The sequence below is a fragment of the Cucumis melo genome, chromosome 1 (assembly GCF_025177605.1).
Source record: "Cucumis melo cultivar AY chromosome 1, USDA_Cmelo_AY_1.0, whole genome shotgun sequence".
NCBI lineage: Eukaryota > Viridiplantae > Streptophyta > Magnoliopsida > Cucurbitales > Cucurbitaceae > Cucumis > Cucumis melo.
Genome location: NC_066857.1, coordinates 13,966,559 through 13,975,773, shown reverse-complemented (window position 1 = coordinate 13,975,773; position 9,215 = coordinate 13,966,559). Strand labels below are relative to the sequence as shown.

At 50.9% G+C, this 9,215-nt stretch overlaps 1 long non-coding RNA gene across 1 annotated transcript; it reads right to left on the bottom strand.

Moving 5' to 3' along the window:
- Positions 1 to 210: 210 nt before the first annotated feature.
- LOC127150913 (uncharacterized) lies at positions 211 to 2,476 on the bottom strand. Its single transcript, XR_007823489.1, has 2 exons — positions 1,220 to 2,476; positions 211 to 1,142 (listed from the first exon to the last, which is right to left on the bottom strand). It is a non-coding gene; the product is annotated as an uncharacterized LOC127150913 (long non-coding RNA).
- Positions 2,477 to 9,215: the final 6,739 nt, after the last annotated feature.

Genomic DNA, 9,215 nt, shown 5'->3' with positions numbered 1-9,215 from the left:
GATAACCTTCCCCATGGATACTCTTTGAAGTTTTCTTCATTATCTAATATGTCTAGATGTTGGAGATTTATGTGGTTGTGTTGTTGCTTGGGAATTAAAAATGCTTCTAAGATATAGAGGTTAACTAGTTTTTCTTTCAATGAGTCTTCCTCTGTAACGACCCAACTCCTTATACTGAATCGAAGTCATTACTCAATATAGAACAAGTGGTTTAAGTCATAAAATTTTATTAAAAGCATACGGTTCAAGAAATTCATTTATAAAAGCATAAACAAGGTAGTCGTGCAAAAATGTAAAAACGTTCTGAAATCCTACTCGGGCCCTATCTACATAAAAGATAGTGAAAAATAAAAAAAGTACTCAAACTCAAATGCTAAAATCTGAAATAAGAAATAAGCGGAAGCGGTAGTCCCTATGGCCCTCCTCGGTCTCACTTCGGGTCGCTCGCCAGTTTGCCCTTGCCCTTGCCTCGTCCTCTACCTGAAAACATAAAATGGAGAGAATGAGTATAAAAATACTCAGTAAGGGACCCACTACTAGTCCCACTAGGTGCCTGTTAACTTCCTGTTAGAGTCCTGATAACTGGTACCCAATCTCTGGCACGTTCCCGAACACGTGCAATCATGCGCTCCCGTAGGAACGTAACTCTGGTCTTCGGTGCCCGGGGACACCTAGGACAGTCGGGATGCGAGGACCCCGTCGAGTCACTCGAGTCATGTCTATATCATGCTAGACTGGCGTCCCGTCGGACCACACAGTCCTCAATAGGTGGTGATCCCGAAGGACACCCATGCAGGTACGACTCTAACAGAATCAAGCTAACAGGTACCCTAATTGCAGTATACATACACATGGCATCAGCATATAACATGTCACATAATCATTTCTACATTCTCCGTCCCGACATTCGTCGTAACCATAATGGATCTTGCCACACATAACAGGCTATAGCACAACTATATCGTCATTTGCATCATACTAGCGTTTATTTCAGGCATCATACTGTCAAATCCTCAATATGCAACATAGGGCATACACAGTCTCATACTTCAAACATGAAACTAGTAGTAGAATCTCTTACCTGGAGATTCACTCGACGAGTCCTAACCGCAAGACACGTGTGCTTTCCAAGCAACGGGATCCTAAATATTTAATAACGCCAAAGTTCGTAAATAAGTCACCAACGGCTAACGGTTAAAACTCGGTTGAAATAACTTACCCCAGAAAAGGTTGCAGTGGTTGAGCCCCTACTGAAGAAAATCTCCCGCTGCAGCAGTTACTCGGTCCAAGACGTTCCTTAGGAAAAATAATTTAATTTAGTCCAAATTAAATTATTTAGCGCCCAAAACATTGGGTCGTATTGGGGAAATGCCCAAAATAAATACTTAATTTACCAAAAATAGGTGGGAGGAGCCAAAATAAGCTTGGCGGCTCGGCTGGAAAATAGGGCAGGAACCGGCTCGGCTTGGAGGCTGGAGATCGGCTCGGCTCGCGGTGCAGACAGGCGCGGCTCAGCTTGGACAGGAACTACGCGTGCGGCTCGGCTTGCAACAGGAGGGAGACGCGGCTCGGCTACGCAGAAGCGCGCGGCGCGGCTCACACGCGGGTGCACGCGGGCGCGGGTCGGTTTCCGGAATACGGCGCGCGTTGGCTCGGGTCGCGGAGCGGGTCTTCGGTCGGGTCTGATCTTCGCGCAGAGTGACGCTGACTTCCGGACTCGGGTTGCGCGACGGGTTGCGGTGGTCCGGCTTAAATGCGGCTTCGCTCGGCGGCTGCGGACGGGGGCTGCTCGGCGTCGAAACGAAGCGACGCGATTCGGCTTCGGCTGGCCGCCACGATTCGGCTTGCAGACGCGATGGGCTTCGGCTTCGGCTTGCGACTCCCGACTGAAGGCGGCTTCGATCCTTGGCGTGCGGCGGCTTCGATCCTTGGCGCGCGGCGGCTCGACGTGGACCGATCTTCGACGCTGCTGGGAGACCGGCGTGGTGACCTACGGCGGTTGACTAGCGGCGGCGGCGGCGGCGGCGGCGGGGGAGATTGGGATTTAGGGTTTTCTTCTTTTTTTTTTTTTTCACTTCTTGGGGAAGAGGTGAACTACACGCTTTCCAAAGCCCCCTTTTATAAAAGAATTAATACTAAATAAAAAACATAAATATTATTTCTTTTATCCCCCCCTTTTTTTTTTTCTTCCTACTTTAGTCCAAATAACAACCAACTTAACAAATTAAATCACCCACAAAAATCTCTAAATCTTCATTAATCACGAGTAAAAATTTCCTCAATTCGAAAGAAATTTCAAGAATTTTACTCTTAAGACGATAAAAAGGGAAGACAAATTTGGCGGGGCGTTACAATCTCCCCTCCTTAGAAAACTTTCGTCCTCGAAAGTTCTAATCCTCGAACAGCTCGGGGTACTGGGCTCTCATGTCCTCTTCTTTCTCCCACGTGGCCTCTTCCACTCCATGGTTCTGCCAAAGGGATCTTGACCAGTGGGATTTCTCGACTGCGAAGCTTCTTGACCTCTCTTGCCAAGACCTCGACAGGCTGCTCCTCGTAGCTCAAGTTCTCGCTAAACTGTAGTGGCTCGAAGTCCACCACGTGTGTTGGGTCTGCGACATATTTCCTCAGCATGGAGATATGAAATACGTCGTGCACTGCAGCAAGGGATGGGGGTAGCGCCAAGCGATAAGCCACGGGGCCAATCCGCTCCAGTATCTCGAACGGCCCTACGAAGCGTGGACTCAGCTTCCCCTTCTTCGCGAACCTCAGAACACCCTTCATGGGTGCAACCTTCAGAAAGACCATATCTCCTACTTCGAACTCGAGATCCTTACGTCGTACATCAGCATAACTCTTCTGTCTGCTCTGTGCTGTCAGCATACGAGCTCGGATCTTCTGTATGGCTGCGTTGGTCGTCTGCACTAATTCGGGGCCTAGCATCCTCTGCTCTCCAACCTCGCCCCAGCAGACAGGGGATCTACAGCACTTGCCATACAGAGCCTCGAACGGTGCCATACCGATAGTAGCCTGGTAGCTGTTGTTATAGGCAAACTCCATCAGATGCAGATGGGAGTCCCAACTTCCTGAAAACTCTAGTACGCAGGCTCGCAACATGTCTTCTAAAATCTGGTTCAATCTCTCTGTCTGACCATCAGTCTGAGGGTGGAATGCCGTGCTGAAGTCCAACCTCGTACCTAATGCAAGTTGAAGTCCTTTCCAGAACTTCGATGTGAAACGGGCGTCTCTGTCTGAAATGATGGATACGGGTACTCCATGTAGTCTCACAATCTCTGTCGTATATAGCTGCCCCCACTTACTGGCAGTGTAAGTGGATTTCCCTGGCACGAAATGGGCCGACTTCGTGAGTCTGTCGACCACGACCCAGATCACCGTGTAGCCCCTTAGGGTCTTGGGCAGTCCCGTAATAAAATCCATCGACACACTCTCCCACTTCCACCCTGGCACACTCAAGGGTTGCAACAACCCTGCTGGATGCTGCCTAGGTGCCTTCACCTGCTGGCACACCAAGCATCTACTGACAAATTCTGCCACATCCCTCTTCATGCCCCTCCACCAATAGACACTCCTTAAGTCCTGGTACATCTTCGTACTCCCAGGGTGCATGGTAAACGGGGAACTGTGAGCCTCAGTCAAAAGCTCCGTCTTAACTGCGCTGTCTTCCGGCACACAGAGGCGTCCTTCAAACATAAGGCCATCGTCAGAGGATATGGAGAAGCCTTCACCTTGCTCTGTCTCTACCACGCGACGCTTCTCTGCCAGATAAGGATCATTCAGCTGAGCAGCAATGATCTTTTGCCTCAAGGTTGGCTGGACTGTCAACTGCGCCAACTGTGCGGTAACCTCACCTACTGAGACTGCAATCTCTGCCCTCTCAAAGTCCCTGAGTAAGGGGGTCTGCTTGGTGATTAGCGCTGCTGAATGTGCAACTTTCCTACTTAGCGCATCAGCCACTACATTCGCTTTACCTGGGTGGTATAGGATCTCGCAGTCGTAGTCTTTCACCAACTCAAGCCACCTCCTCTGCCTCATGTTCAACTCCTTCTGGGTGAAGAAGTACTTCAGGCTCTTATGATCGGTGTAAATCTGAATCTTCTCACCGTACAGATAGTGCCTCCATATCTTCAGTGCAAAGACTACAGCTGCCAACTCCAAGTCATGGGTAGGGTAGTTCTGCTCATGGATCTTCAACTGGCGGGAGGCATAAGCAACTACCTTACCCTGCTGCATCAGGACACAACCTAGTCCCTTCTTGGAGGCGTCACTATAGATTACAAAGTTTCCCGAACCATCGGGCACTGTCAGGACCGGTGCAGTCACTAGCTTCTGTTTGAGCTCCTGAAAGCTCTTCTCGCAAGCTGGGCTCCAGACAAAAGGGGTTCCCTTCCTGGTCAACTGGGTCAACGGGCTGGCTATACGTGAGAAGTCTTCCACGAACCTCCTGTAGTAACCCGCCAAGCCCAGAAAACTTCGAATTTCACTAACCGTGGACGGTCGAGTCCAGTTGGTCACCGCTTCAATCTTTGCGGGATCTACTGAAACTCCCTCACTGGAAACCACATGGCCAAGAAATGTCACCTTCCTTAACCAGAATTCACACTTGGAGAACTTGGCATACAACTTGTTGGCTCGAAGGGTCTCCAAAACTTGGTGTAAGTGCTCCTCGTGCTCAGCCTCAGTTTTTGAGTAAATGAGGATGTCGTCAATGAAGACTATGACGAACGAGTCTAGAAACTCCTTAAACACCCTGTTCATCAGATCCATGAATACTGCAGGAGCGTTAGTCAAGCCGAAAGACATCACAACGAATTCGTAATGTCCGTACCTCGATCGAAAGGCCGTCTTGGGGATGTCACCGTCCCTAATCCTCAACTGGTGATAGCCTGATCGCAGGTCGATCTTGGAGAAGACGGTGGCTCCCTGCAACTGATCGAACAGGTCATCAATCCTGGGCAAGGGGTAGCGGTTTTTGACTGTCACCTTGTTCAGCCCTCGGTAGTCAATACAAAGGCGCATTGACCCATCCTTCTTCTTCACGAACAATACTGGGGCTCCCCAAGGCGACACACTGGGCCGGATGAAGCCTTTGTCCAGCAACCCCTGTAATTGGACCTTCAACTCCTTTAGTTCGGCTGGAGCCATTCTGTAAGGGGCCCTCGAGATAGGAGCAGTGCCCGGCTCTAACTCGATGGCGAAGTCTACCTCTCTGGGGGGCGGAAGTCCTGGGAGTTCGTCTGGGAAAACGTCGGGGTACTCTCTTACCACGGGTTCGGAGGATAGGGAAACTTCTGGCTCTCTCACATCCACTACGCTTGCCAAAATACCCCAAGTACCCTGGCTGAGTAGTTTACTGGCCTTCATGGCTGAGATGACCTTGGGTATACATACCATACCTGCCCCCCTGAATTTGAAACTAGCCTCGGAGGGAGGGTTGAAAACAACTTCCTTGCCATAACAGTCTATATTGGCATGGTTGGCTGACAGCCAATCCATGCCTAGTATCACATCAAAATCCTGCATGTCTAACACTAGCAAGGTCACGTCTAACATACGATTCGCTATCTCTACCCGACATGCCTTTATTTGTTCTTTGGACAACAGGACCTCCCCAGATGGAGTAGAAACCGACAAAACACTACCCAAAGGCTCTACCTCTAAACCCACATGCTGAACGAAAACGGAGGATATAAACGAGTGGGATGACCCAGAGTCAAATAGCACAAAAGCATAGTGCCCCAAAATTGGGAGCGTACCTGTCACCACAGTGCCAGCTCGCTCGGCCTCCTGCCGGGTAGTGGCGAAAACTCTCCCCTGCTGGGCCGCAGAAGGCTGGGGCGGTGTCGTCTCAAAGGGTTTCCGAGGACACATATCAGCAGTGTGCCCCGGCTGTCTGCACCTAAAGCAGACTCCACTTCCAGCCAAGCAACGACCTCCGTGGACTCTCCCGCAGGTAGTACAAGCGGGTAGCTCTCTCAGAGTCCTCCCGGCTGCTGCAAGCTCCCGTCGGTGTCTCTGGAAGACACCTCCTGACCTCAGTGTTCGCTGCGGTGCTACGTCAGGCTGCGTCTCAACCTTTCTCTTCTGTCCCAAGGCTGACCCTCTGCCGGCAGCCTTAGACGCATCGGCTCTCTCAGGCAGGCTCAAATCCAGTGCTATACGTAGTGCATCAGCATGCGTGGCTGGGCGGAGGGCTCTGACAATGCCCTGAAGGTCTAGCCTGAGTCCTCTAACAAATTTCTCCGTCCTGGCAGCCTCATCTCTTACCATATCGGGAGCAAAGCGGGACAGCATATCGAACTCGGCGTCGTACTGCTCCACCGTCATGTCGCCTTGCTCCAAGTTTAGGAACTCTTGCAGCTTGGCGTGCTTCACATTGGCGGAGAAAAACTTAGCATAGAAGTTCTCCTTGAACTGCTCCCATGTTATTTTGCTTACATCGCCCCCTAGCATTCTCTCCGCGGTCTCCCACCAGGCGGTGCCCCTGTCCTCCAAGAAGAAGACTGCACACTGCACCTTCTGGTCTTCTGGGCACTTCATGTACCGGAAAATAGTCTCTATGGACGTCAACCACATTTGGGCCTTTGTGGGGTTGTCCATGGATCCGTCAAAGGTCTTGGGATTATACTTCCTGAAATCCCGTAAGTGTTTCGCCTCGGCCGACAGTTGAACTGGTACTGGTTGAGCTTCCTCAGGGGCTGGAGGAGCGACGGCCTGAGCCTGAACAGGGGCGGCCTGGGCCTGAGCAGGGGCGGCCTCGGCCTGAACAGGGGCGGCCTGGTTCTGCTGGGCGGCAAGGAAAGGCGCCAAAGCAGCTTGCAGCATGTCCTGATAACGCTGCTCCATTGCGGCGAGATCCGCCTGGGTGACCGGTGCGTTTGGGTCGACTGCCGGTGCAACAGGTGGCGCCTCCGGCTGGCCACGACCGGCTCCTCTGCCTCCCCTACCACCTCCTCGGCGTGTACCTCTACGTGGCGGCATTCTCCCTAAAATTCACCAACAAACTTCTCACCACAAGAACTTAACACCCTATATCTAGGTCTTAGACTATTCAGGCAAAATTGTAATCTTAACATTAGCAAGGCTTTAGACATACCTGGCGAGTGCCGAAGGACCGTATAGCCATAGGGTGAAGTAAAACCAAAAACAAAAATGACTTACATCGTAGGTCAGTCTACAGAACCTAAAACACTGTGCTCTGATACCAACTGTAACGACCCAACTCCTTATACTGAATCGAAGTCATTACTCAATATAGAACAAGTGGTTTAAGTCATAAAATTTTATTAAAAGCATACGGTTCAAGAAATTCATTTATAAAAGCATAAACAAGGTAGTCGTGCAAAAATGTAAAAACGTTCTGAAATCCTACTCGGGCCCTATCTACATAAAAGATAGTGAAAAATAAAAAAAGTACTCAAACTCAAATGCTAAAATCTGAAATAAGAAATAAGCGGAAGCGGTAGTCCCTATGGCCCTCCTCGGTCTCACTTCGGGTCGCTCGCCAGTTTGCCCTTGCCCTTGCCTCGTCCTCTACCTGAAAACATAAAATGGAGAGAATGAGTATAAAAATACTCAGTAAGGGACCCACTACTAGTCCCACTAGGTGCCTGTTAACTTCCTGTTAGAGTCCTGATAACTGGTACCCAATCTCTGGCACGTTCCCGAACACGTGCAATCATGCGCTCCCGTAGGAACGTAACTCTGGTCTTCGGTGCCCGGGGACACCTAGGACAGTCGGGATGCGAGGACCCCGTCGAGTCACTCGAGTCATGTCTATATCATGCTAGACTGGCGTCCCGTCGGACCACACAGTCCTCAATAGGTGGTGATCCCGAAGGACACCCATGCAGGTACGACTCTAACAGAATCAAGCTAACAGGTACCCTAATTGCAGTATACATACACATGGCATCAGCATATAACATGTCACATAATCATTTCTACATTCTCCGTCCCGACATTCGTCGTAACCATAATGGATCTTGCCACACATAACAGGCTATAGCACAACTATATCGTCATTTGCATCATACTAGCGTTTATTTCAGGCATCATACTGTCAAATCCTCAATATGCAACATAGGGCATACACAGTCTCATACTTCAAACATGAAACTAGTAGTAGAATCTCTTACCTGGAGATTCACTCGACGAGTCCTAACCGCAAGACACGTGTGCTTTCCAAGCAACGGGATCCTAAATATTTAATAACGCCAAAGTTCGTAAATAAGTCACCAACGGCTAACGGTTAAAACTCGGTTGAAATAACTTACCCCAGAAAAGGTTGCAGTGGTTGAGCCCCTACTGAAGAAAATCTCCCGCTGCAGCAGTTACTCGGTCCAAGACGTTCCTTAGGAAAAATAATTTAATTTAGTCCAAATTAAATTATTTAGCGCCCAAAACATTGGGTCGTATTGGGGAAATGCCCAAAATAAATACTTAATTTACCAAAAATAGGTGGGAGGAGCCAAAATAAGCTTGGCGGCTCGGCTGGAAAATAGGGCAGGAACCGGCTCGGCTTGGAGGCTGGAGATCGGCTCGGCTCGCGGTGCAGACAGGCGCGGCTCAGCTTGGACAGGAACTACGCGTGCGGCTCGGCTTGCAACAGGAGGGAGACGCGGCTCGGCTACGCAGAAGCGCGCGGCGCGGCTCACACGCGGGTGCACGCGGGCGCGGGTCGGTTTCCGGAATACGGCGCGCGTTGGCTCGGGTCGCGGAGCGGGTCTTCGGTCGGGTCTGATCTTCGCGCAGAGTGACGCTGACTTCCGGACTCGGGTTGCGCGACGGGTTGCGGTGGTCCGGCTTAAATGCGGCTTCGCTCGGCGGCTGCGGACGGGGGCTGCTCGGCGTCGAAACGAAGCGACGCGATTCGGCTTCGGCTGGCCGCCACGATTCGGCTTGCAGACGCGATGGGCTTCGGCTTCGGCTTGCGACTCCCGACTGAAGGCGGCTTCGATCCTTGGCGTGCGGCGGCTTCGATCCTTGGCGCGCGGCGGCTCGACGTGGACCGATCTTCGACGCTGCTGGGAGACCGGCGTGGTGACCTACGGCGGTTGACTAGCGGCGGCGGCGGCGGCGGCGGCGGGGGAGATTGGGATTTAGGGTTTTCTTCTTTTTTTTTTTTTTCACTTCTTGGGGAAGAGGTGAACTACACGCTTTCCAAAGCCCCCTTTTATAAAAGAATTAATACTAAATAA